An 11,844-nucleotide genomic window follows, 5' to 3' on the forward strand; every position below is an offset into this window, starting at 1 on the left:
CTCTCATCATGGCCTTGCTCTCCTATGCTTCCTTAGCCCAATTTGCCAGTTCTAATTTTTGCATATGTGTTTTTTTTTTTCTCTCTCTTTTTTTGGTGGTTCTCTGGAGTTTATATTTCCCATATTTCTCTTAACAATTTCCCTTCCTGTCCTGTCTGATTTTTTTTCCCCAGTATTTTGTTCCAATCCCCCCCCCCCCTCATTTCTTTGTTAGCAAACATGGTGTTCTTCCTTCATTCTTCCCTTTACATCCTTTGGAGTATTTTTATCCCCATAATAAACCTGGAACAATATCTTATTTGTTTTGTCATACCTTGCATTTTAAACCATTCTCTTCTGTCAGAAATTAATGCATATTTTTTGCTCTGTCTGCATTTTTCACATGACTGCACAGACCATTTTTCCCCCCAGTAATCTACATTTCTGTTTAGATGGAAATAAAATTGACACAAATATCACTTCAAGTGTATCAACAAAATAAACAGAACAGTTATGCAAGATATTTTTTAATGTACAAATCAACTAATAACAATGAAAATAGCTAAGAACATTTTACGAATAATTCTGATATTACTGTAGAAGTGGAAATTTTCACGCATTTCGCACAACCAGAAACTAGCACGAAAATAAAAGCACTTAAATATTTTTGCTTGACATATATTCCAATAGTTAATGCCTTGATTATGCAGTATCAAAGACATGCAAAAATTCACACTACTAGTACCTGGCTGAGTGTGAAAATATCCACTTTTACAGTAAAGTACTGTGATAAGGTTATGACTTTCATAATCAAACAATGTGAGCAAATGATTTTGCATAATCTATTATTCAAACAAATATATCGACAAAGATCCTCCCTACCAATATGTACCCCAACTCTAAATCCTACCCATTCCCACATACACATATGTTAATCTATCCGAACGCAGACAGATATGCTCACACATACAATTGTAACACACACACACACGCACGAGACTATCGAGGCTTGTGTGTGAATATGGACATATATGGCTATGTAGATTATGGTGAAATGAAATGAATTTAGACTACACCTAGGACATGAAAAAAAAAATCACAGGAATGCCCTAAAGTACTGTAAAACACGATATATTCGTGGCATGAAAATTTTGCGAATTGCCACTGGCATCCAATGCATATTATGTAGACAAGAACTTTTGTGTGCAATTTCATTTCGCGAATGTTGCCGCTCGCGAAATTTGCTAAATTAGAATGCACGTGAACATTCATTGTTTTACAGGAGGTGGTGGTTGGGATGAAAGACCATTACACAAGATTTCAGTCCCCGTCTTGTCCGAGCTACTACACAGTAATTCAACCTATCGCAAGCCATGTTATGAGGGATTTCACAGTTAGTGTACTGTATGTCTCATTTGACCCTTAAAATGCACACTTTTAAATCCCATGCAGAGGTCATGTGATGAAGCATTCTTTGTTGAAGCACGCCATATTTGTAATCAATGTAAATTACTGTGATAAGGTTATGACTTTCATAATCAAACAATGTGAATACATGGGAACTTTTGTAAATCTTTGCTGATGAATCACTTTCACCTGTACATTCTAGTATTAATGGCGCTTTCAGACACACCGAGTTATCTTATATTCATATGACGTATGAATATACAACGTTTCGATATGAGAGCATTCAGACACAGCACCCCGTTATACAATAATCGTATCAGAGCATTCAGACCTAGCGCACAAGCGATATTTCTTGAGTAGACGTGATTCTCTTCCATGCGCAGTACGTAATTTACGCAGGCTTTGCGCATAGCGTTTATACTCTGCCTTGGATTCATCCGGTAGTTCGCGCCAGATCATTAATCAATCTGTCAACCGCCCGTTATACAGTGTAAGCCCCGCCTACTCATACGTCGTATGGATATGAGAGCATTCAGACACAAGTATACATCGTATGGATATAGGATAATGATTTGAAACGATGCTCGAACCATCGTTTCGATATACGACATATATTGATAGACGTTTCAATATTAGAGCATTCAGACACATAAAAACGTCCTGTATCCATACGTCGTATACCCATACAAGAAATCTCTAGTCTCAACTCCCTTATTGTTTTTTATACCCATGATGATGCCCTTGATGTCTACAGGCCAATTTGAACACAGCAGGAGTGAAGTCACCGGACTATTAGTCCATCCGAGCGATGCATCAGATCCTCACCAAGAGATGAATTAGAGACGCTTTATATGCGCCCATGGATGGGGCAGATTTGAAATTCAACTTGACTCTGATTGCATGAGTGTGCTTGACGCTGACGATGACGCGAAGCGGACGATGTCCGCCTCCCTAACAGCCACACACACACCGCTAGCCCAGACACTTAAGCTCTAATGACTGCTGCTTGCTAACATTCATCATTACTCGTTGAGTGGAGGTGTAAATAAGAGAGTTGTGCTGCAGAAGGAGATATGAACCATGTCTCTCATTTTAACAGCGTTTTGGGGTTTCTTTTATGTATCCTTGTTACTTGCCTGAGGCTTTGAAGATCGGAAGTGGAGTGAATACAGTACCTGGTACCACATTCTAATGCACCCACACAATTCAGGTTATAAAGCTTCTGTGCTGAAGAATCTGCCCGAGCATATTTTTTGAATGGTTGGTTTTACCAATTTCCGTTACTGTAAAAGTGGATATATTCGCGCGACTAATTTTTCGCGCTTGGCCGGGTAAGAATAGTTTCGCGTGTTTTTAATTCCGCGGATCCAAGACATCAACTACTGGAACATATGGCACGCGAAAATATTCGCGTGCTTTTATTTTCGCGCAAGCTTATGGTTGCGCGAAATGCGCGAAAATTTCCACTTTTACAGTATCATCAATTGCATTGATAGGCAAATCCAAAGAAATTTTTTTAAAAAGATGCTAAAACAAACAGATTTGCTGATGCCAATGCATACATTGTGTTATATGGGTCTATAGGGTTATCATTACCATCAGTTTTTAGCAATGATTGCTCTGTAATCCAACTTTTCTGAGAAGTATCATTTACGAGCAAGACTTTTATATTTGTTTCCATCATGATAGACATCTCCCATCATATCATTAGATATGAAAACATGGCAAAGTTCGTAATTATTATTTCTTGTAATTTTTCAAGCAGTGGACTTAGAATACACAACTATGAAAAAGAACTGGCTAATGGCTCTCAAGAATAGAGGAGACATTAGGCCTCAATGATTTCTGACATTGCTTCTAATTTGGCAGGTAGCAGTATTTCCTGTTCTTACTTGTTTTGGTCTTGTTTTCCAGTGTGAAAAGAAGACCATGTCAGAAGCTTGATGTACAATTCTCATTATGATTTGTGTTTACTTATTTATGTATCTTTTTTAATCATTCATTTTTTTTTTTTTTTGTAAGGAAAAGTCCTGTGTGTCTGTATGTATATGCGACATGGACCTTCAATTAAGCTGCCTGCTCTAAATAATGATATATTTACTCAATGCTGCCTTTTTTTTCTCAGAATAGATGAAGGTGGAGATGCGCCCTTCTGCAGGTCAGAGGAGCCTGCCGTCAAATACACTAGGTGTCCACAATCAGGAGATGAGGGCATTTGTAATTGTCGGCTCATTTGTCACTGGGGCGCTGCTCCACGCCTCTCCAAAGGCAATCGAAGATCAAATCATGTACCAGTAGAGTCGCTGTGGACCACGCAGCTTGTTTGGATGGGATTGGGGTTGGGGGTAAGGATGTGGGGTGGGGGTGTAGATAGGGGTCGGTAGGGATGAGCTGTGGAGTGGGATTGATTGAACGTGGCATGATGTCAGACCTCAGTCGTGAGGAAAGAGTTAAAGGCACTAGTCATGTTTCCATTTGAAAAAAAAAAAAACCGGCCTTCATCTTGCTGTATGATACCAGTGTTTCTGATATTGTGTTAAGATAATAAAGGTAAGCAAAAAAAAAAAGAAAAATCCAGTTGAAAATTACACGTACTGCTTCGAAAGATCGTTGTTCATGATACGCAGCCCATCCCATCTATTCATTGACACGGGCTTGGTCTTTTGTTTCAGGTAGAGAAATCCCTCCATCCTCCCATCTCTCTGCACCTGATTGAGTTGGTCTCGGTTGACACCTTTGCTCCCCTGGAGACCTGCTGGGTGAGGATGGAGAGGGGAGAGGATGACCCCGGGAGCTCCACATGTGGAAGATGTCAGCCAACACACAACAGAGCCCTTCAGTGGCATGGTACACAGGCTCATGCCCCCTAGTCCCACCAACAGCAATTTATGAAGAGGTCAGTTTCACCCTAAATACTTGGTACTTTCCTTTCTTTCTCATTATGAGGGCAGTTTTCTCCCCTGTCAACTTATGTGAATGTACATATTTATATTAGAGTATCCCCATTCTTCTGAAAGAATCATTATCATCTCCCCCCCCCCCAAAAAAAAAAGAAGATATGTATATATATATAGGCTAAACAAAACAAAAGCTCCAGAGCAATCTTGCAATATTGTTTCATCCCCATGAATAAGCTGGTTAGGCCAGGTGGAAATGACCACAGACTCTCAATCTTGAAGTCGCTGGTTCACATTCACTTTGCAGCAGCAGTTGTGCCCTCAGGCAAAGCATGTTATCCTCAATGCTCAGAGGAAACAAAGCAGTTAATCCTGTTGTTGCTTGCTTAAAGATATTAGATTTATTCAATCCATACTCAAAAGTTGAAGTGTTTGTTTGTTTATTTCTTTCTTTCTTTCTCTCTTTCTCTCTCTCGTGTAATAAAGATATCTTGAATCATCACCATGAACATCCTGATTAAGGTGTCAAACAATGATTCCCTAAGTTTGGTATTTCTAAATTCTCCAGACTCCAAGCTTTCAAGTATGTGCGACATGATGCTTCACTTTGCCTTAGAAAATCCACTACATGAACACCAGCAATGTGTTACACATGGTTTCAAGAAGATGGGCTCTGAATTTTGTGTGCTGTCAAGCAGGCAGAATATTAGGCATATAGACGAGAGTGGCTCAATTCAGAACACCATAGTAAAATGCTTTATAAAAACCAAAAAAACTCCAACTTTAAAAAACATATCTAGATTCTAAAATTCAGGCAAGAGGTACTCCAGATAACAAGCTATTGATGTTTGAACAAGCATCTTATTTTTCAGCCAACGTCCTTATGACAGGGGAAAAAAAGATAAAGTAGGATTGAGAGTCTTTTACAACTTTTTGCAGGAAACATTCAAATCTCATCAGTTCATATGATCCAGACTAAAGATGATTTGCAGAATTGACCCTCCGGAAACATTCAGATATGTCAGATTCTCATAATAAGGGTGCATTTATGTTCAATTTGCGAAGGTAGAATCAGTGAATTTGAAACACTGATTCAATATACTGATCCAAAAATGCCATTCACAGTGGTGCTGTCTATGCTTTTTTCTTCTTCTTTTTTTGAGCTTGAGAGAGAACATTTGCAGTTGCTACGTTGATAGGGCAAGCGCTTTCTCAGAAGTTCTGAATTGAGTGTGTGCATTGCTTTCATTTTGGCTGGCTACCTGTTTACCATGTCTATCATTAATACAGTTTATCATTGCAATTATGGGCTTCGAACAGTGGTAGGAAATTCAAGTATGGTTGGGTGTCCAATACATCGACACCCTAATGTTTTTCTGTCAACAGAAACTTAAGATATCTCAAAATTTGCCTGAAATTTTACTCATGTGTCAAGAAAATACTCTGAATTCACAAGTGCACATTAAAAATGCGATTTGCGGTACACGCTCCAAGATAACTGCTTCGAACGCGTGGGGTGTTATTTTTACGCACTCAGTTGTGCCGTAATTTTGAAACCAACACCCCTACCCTCTATTGACAATACATGTGAAATGCACGTAATGCTTTTCCAATGTGCATTTATAATCTACGGTATCATTGTATCAAAAGTTTGTGGAGGCATATGAGAACAACGTTTGATTTTTCTTTAACAGTATGTGTATAGCTCAGCAGCTCCGTTCACCCATTACTTTTTGTCTTCGCTGTCGACATTAAAAAATATATATATTTTCAAATCATTATTAGTTCTTCTTCTCTCTGTCTTCTTTCCTATTCTCTTTTCTGCATAACAGTGACTTTGTGTTGGGATTTGTCTGGGTGTTTGTCTAGGGCTAGTTTTGAAGTTTTTGTTCTTTCTTTGTGTAATTTTGTTTTGTAATTCCAGTTACATGTACAACTAGAGAGGGGCCGTCAAAGGCGGCAGACCCACGCCTAAGTACAAAGTCGGGGTAAACATAATGTGCATTCGGTCATCTACCAGAATTCGGCCACTTAATTGCCAGTGTGCTTTATCACCAGCCAGTGAGTTCTACCAAAGATCGTACACTGAAGTGTACGATCTTTGGTTCTACAGTCACATCACACGCAAATCACATCATTACACATACGGTATTAACACTCATTCACGTACAGGAAAGTCCTTAAGTCTCCTCCAAAAATCCATCGAAAATCCCAAATTCCACCGTCAAAAGTGCAGAATCGGAACTTTTCCAAGCGCGCGCGAATTAAGTCCAGTTTTAAGAGTATTGTCTACGCGACGGGTCGCGGAAAAAGCGCTAAAAATCGAGAAATACGCCGTTTTCTTGCGGGATATTTTGATTATAGCAAGCCGAGAGTGTGATGATATCAAAGGTCGTATGAGTGTACGATCTTTGATGGTATCCACAAAAGCAAAAAAGAAAAACAAAATTTACGTACCCCCTAGGCAATTACCCCTATGATTAGTGTCTACGGGAATTATTCAATGCAAGGGTTGAATGCAAATGTCTACTGCACCAGTATTCGGCCACCAACGAGCGCCGCAACGTCGCCGGTGCAATTTTGCACCAACAGTGTAGAGCGCGATGCATTTTCAGCGGCCTTGCACACGCATTGACATTGAGCACGCATATCGTGCAGTGTGACTGCGACCGAGCAAAATGCTCCTCCAACGAAAAAAACAATCAATGTTAATTTGAAAAATCATCAAATATCAAAGGCCGTATGAGTGTACGATCTTTGATGGTATCCACAAAAGCAAAAAAGAAAAACAAAATTTACGTACCCCCTAGGCAATTACCCCTATGATTAGTGTCTACGGGAATTATTCAATGCAAGGGTTGAATGCAAATGTCTACTGCACCAGTATTCGGCCACCAACGAGCGCCGCAACGTCGCCGGTGCAATTTTGCACCAACAGTGTAGAGCGCGATGCATTTTCAGCGGCCTTGCACACGCATTGACATTGAGCACGCATATCGTGCAGTGTGACTGCGACCGAGCAAAATGCTCCTCCAACGAAAAAAACAATCAATGTTAATTTGAAAAATCATCAAAATACGGGCCAGTTTGTGATGACGGAGAACGAACTATCATAAATCTAGAAGGACATAGTCCCTCAAATAGGCCTAAACGTAAATTTCGGAAAGTGAGAAACGGGAAATTTTCGGAATGGTCACTATACCATGGGGTCAAAACTTCAAGGTCACACAGAATTTGCAAGGGTCAACCGATTATCACCAAAATCTAATCGATTCTTTCCTGTCATTATCTAAATATTCCCTGAACATTTCGTGCAAATCCGTTTACCCGTTCTCTTGTTATCTTGTACACAAACAAACAAACAAACAAACAAACAAACAAACATACAAACAAACAAACAAACAAACAAACAAAAAAACAAACAAACATACGGAACCCTTTACATAACCCCCTGCCGATTTTCATCGGCGTGGGTAAAAATAGAAGACCAATGATATAGTATAACTGTTTCACTATGTTTGGGGGGAATGCCCGCTACAAGCATTGCGTTTTGTTTTGTTTTTTTTAGCATTCCTCGCCATCTCCTGCATTTTTAAAAACTTCAGAATGCTTTTTTGGATTTTTCTTTTTTACCCTGTCCATGGTTTATCCATAAATTAATTTATTATATTTTGTAATGTTGACATATATGCTCATAGATATCCTATAAGAAAAAAATATATATATATTTACAAGTTTGTTGGAGATGGAAAAAATAAATGAATAAATGAATGAAAATGTTTTGCCTTTAATCATGTATAGGGTGAGAGCGCAGTGATAGGAGAGCGGCAGTCAAAATGCCCATCATATTTTACGAGAAGGGTATGCGGGAGATGGGATGGGGTAATTGCTAAGGGGGTTGGTTGCTTTAACGACACAGCTCCTTACTGTGTGATGAATGACAGGCTGTTAAAGTCTGCCAGGGTCCATCCTCACCAGTTCTCTTCAAACTTTATTGTTGAAGCAACACACTCTTGTCACACTGAAGCATCTGAAATACAGTGGTCTCCACTATGGTGGCAGATAAAGTGGGGATTAGAACCTTGCTTTAGTAAAGAGTTCCATCTAATCAACTGTTCACCTGAAAGTTGAAATGAAGTCTGTAATGCTTCTAACAAATACAAGAGTGCAGTTTCAATAAAAGTAATTTGTAAACATGCTTATGAAATGTTCATGTAAAAAGCGTGCATCATAACCTACCTTTCACACATCTGTTAGCTCCTTTTCCAGCATTCCTCCATTCTCTGACCCCTAAACCGTCTCTTCCTCCCCCCCCCCCCCCCACCCTTGAGGCTTGTAGTTCCTTGGTCTATTTTTGTAATAATTATCTATTACATTTTTTATTTGCATTTTATTAATTCTTCAGCTGAGGGTTTGGACCATTGACAACCTCTACAGCACCCTGCAATATGTGAACAGATAGAAAGATAGATAGATAGATAGATAGATAGATGGATAGATGAATGGATGGATACATTTGTCTCTTCTCTCTCTCTCTATTGATCTCTTGATTTGTCTGTCTGTTTCTTTCTCCATCTTTATTTCTTTCTTCCTACCCACTTCTGTCAGTCCTAGCAGCTATCGTCTATCTTGTGTGACTATAATTGATGAAAATTTCTTCTCTCTAATCATTATTTCATCTCTGCCCGTGTAATCGTTTTTATTTTTGACCACCCCCGCCCTTTTCGGCATTTTCACGTGGTCATCCTGTGCCTGTCTTCCTTTTTTCCATCCATCCATTCACCTGTATTTCTTTCCTCTACCCCTCACACTCCATCGTCTGAAGGTGTATTCTCAATGTGTAAATCTTTCTATCTGTCAATCTGTCTATAAATACATCTTTCTTATCATCCTCATGTCTGTCTTCTCTTCTATCTTCCCTTCTATCTTTCTTCTCTTGAATGTACCAGTCTGCCTTTCACTCTCTCTCTCTCTCCCTCTCTCCTTCTCTCTTGCTGTACATATATCCATCCATGGACTTTCTTCTTTTTGACATTTCATGATTCGTTGTCTTTGTCTGGTTTTATGTCTGTCTATCTCTATCCCTTTTTCTCTTCCATCTCTATCTCTTTCTCTCTTTCTTTCTATCTCTCACTCTATCTCTCTCTTTATCTATCTATCTATCTATCTATACATCCATACATCTATATGATTCCCCCTCTCAGGCCCCCGTGGGAGATAAGCTAGCCCCTGCCGTAACCTCGTCTGTTCCAACTGTGAAGCTCAGATGTGCCTAGCGGCTGTTCAAATAGCAGCCAATTATCAGTCTCTTGAGCTCTTTTCTTGTGCCGCTTCTCTGCAAGAGAGGAAGAAAAAAGAGGGGTAATCCCTTACAAGAGAAAAAAAAAAGAACATGAATATGAGAGAGAAAGAAAAGGATGGCCCAGCAGCCATCGTTTTTGTCCAACAGTTTTCTGGGGAATATGATGCTTTCTTAATAATTTGTCATGCTGGTTCAGAAATCTGCTTGTGCAGCAGGAGACAAATTTGATGAAAAATTGTCATCTCTGGTACCATCAATGATCTCTCCAATTGATTCCGTGCCAAATAGACCACTTCCACCCCCCCCCCCACCTCTCTTTTCTGCTCCGTCATTTCATCGAAAATGTTTGACAATAGACCCGTTCATAATTCCACTTTGCGAATGAACAGACAAATGTCTTTTGTACCAACAGGCATTTTGGGTTTGTTAATTCACTGAGATAAGCATCTGTGATGTGATGATTATTCATGTGATTCTTATCTAAATGGTGCTTGCCAGCACATTCACCTGACAGCAAGCCTGATATTTGGCAATATCAAAAGAAAAAGGTTTGTTATTGAATTCAGTACAAAACAATGAAAGAGGTGCCTGCTAAAACGTCAACTGACTGACTGTTCTGGTCACCTGGTCTAAATGCAGGTTCATTCTTTGTTTGTACACAAATTCCATAAATTGTTATGTCGGGCAAACTTATACATTATGCCGCTTTGAAAACGGGTAAAGTGCCTAACCAATTGAGAAAAAAGAAAAGTCATTCTTGTACCAATGTAGGCCTACAGTGTATGTACATGAACTAATTACAAACTGGCTTGTTGTATCCGCATCTCTGCACCTCCGATCCTTGGCTGCTGCATACATCTTTACTTTTGTAATGTTCAGCAGTGCTGCATTTAGGGTTTACAGATTTCAAACAGTCCACATTTTGACAAAATGGTGATGGCTTTTGTTGTATGCACTCTCCTCATGTGTATGTTGCATCACATTGTTCTTCTTTATCCCTTAAGTGATTTATCTTCAAAGGGTGCAGCCTTTGCTATGTGTACAACATGTTCCAAGGAGGGAGGAGCTTCAGTTTGCAAACCTTCTTTTTTGAACCGAGAATTTTTTTCTCAAACAAAAGTGCTTTTTTTGTGCACTGACAGATCTGAACCTAGATTGTTTTTCATTTGTATATAAGATATAGAGAAACCCAGCATAATGAGTTTGAAAACAAAGACATAAAATTCCACACAAGAATAATTTGTAGCATGTGTGGGACTTTACGTAATACCATTAATGAGCACTGTATACTATTCTTCTATGCTGCTTTTTTCAACTTTGTTTTATCAATCCTTGTTACCCAGCATGACCGGTGCATAAAAGATATATAGATTGCATCCATGATACTAAAGGATCTTTATTGCATCTATATATTGAGGTATTTGTATTCAGTATTGGATAGTGAATATCATGTGATATAGCATGAGCTGTTTCGACCCCCCCCCCCCAAAAAAAAAAAAAATAGTAAAGTTCATTAGTTTATCATATCTGTAAAATTGCTGAAAAGAAAATACTGAAAGAATGGTAATACTTTTGATGCTGCTGATAAAATAATGATAATAGTAGTAAGAATGAAGATAATTACAGTGGTTATGATGATACAAGATATAAATATTATAAATGAGACTGATAGTGAATGACAAGTAGTAGTATTAGTGGCAAAACTGATTGCAATCTCTTTCATGCACACACAAAAAAAAATCTCTCCCCCCCCCCCTTCCACTCTTTATCTTCATATTCACCATCCATCTCCACCCTGTTGCACTCTCTATACATGTAAACCCATTTCCCTATAGAGTAGAAAGCACATCACAGCCCAGACTTGCCAAATTCCCCCCCCCCCCCCTATATCTAAGGCAAGCCTCTTGTGTGCCCGTCCCGTCTCGTTCAATGTACCCCCTCTGGAGTACTTGACAATCTTACCCTTGTTTCCAACCCTCCAGCCCTAACCATGAAATCTTCACCAAATCCACTTCCCCTCATCATATCCAAGCAAATGAGAGAAAAAGAGAGGAGAAAGCAAACAAACAAACAAACAACAAAATTGAATGACGAGAAGAAAAATGATTTTAATACCCTCGATGTGATGATGATGTTCAGCAAGCAGCAATTACCGCCGCACAATCATTTTGCAAAGTGTATTGCTGACAGCATTTAGAGCGAATTCTCCCCGGAGAGTTGGCTTGGGGAAGGCGGAACGAACGATTGCGGCAAGAAGAG

The sequence above is a fragment of the Diadema antillarum genome, unplaced genomic scaffold, assembly GCF_040938485.1.
Source record: "Diadema antillarum isolate AM-2024a unplaced genomic scaffold, OU_Dant_1.0 seq00000140_RagTag, whole genome shotgun sequence".
Taxonomy (NCBI): Eukaryota; Metazoa; Echinodermata; class Echinoidea; order Diadematoida; family Diadematidae; genus Diadema; species Diadema antillarum.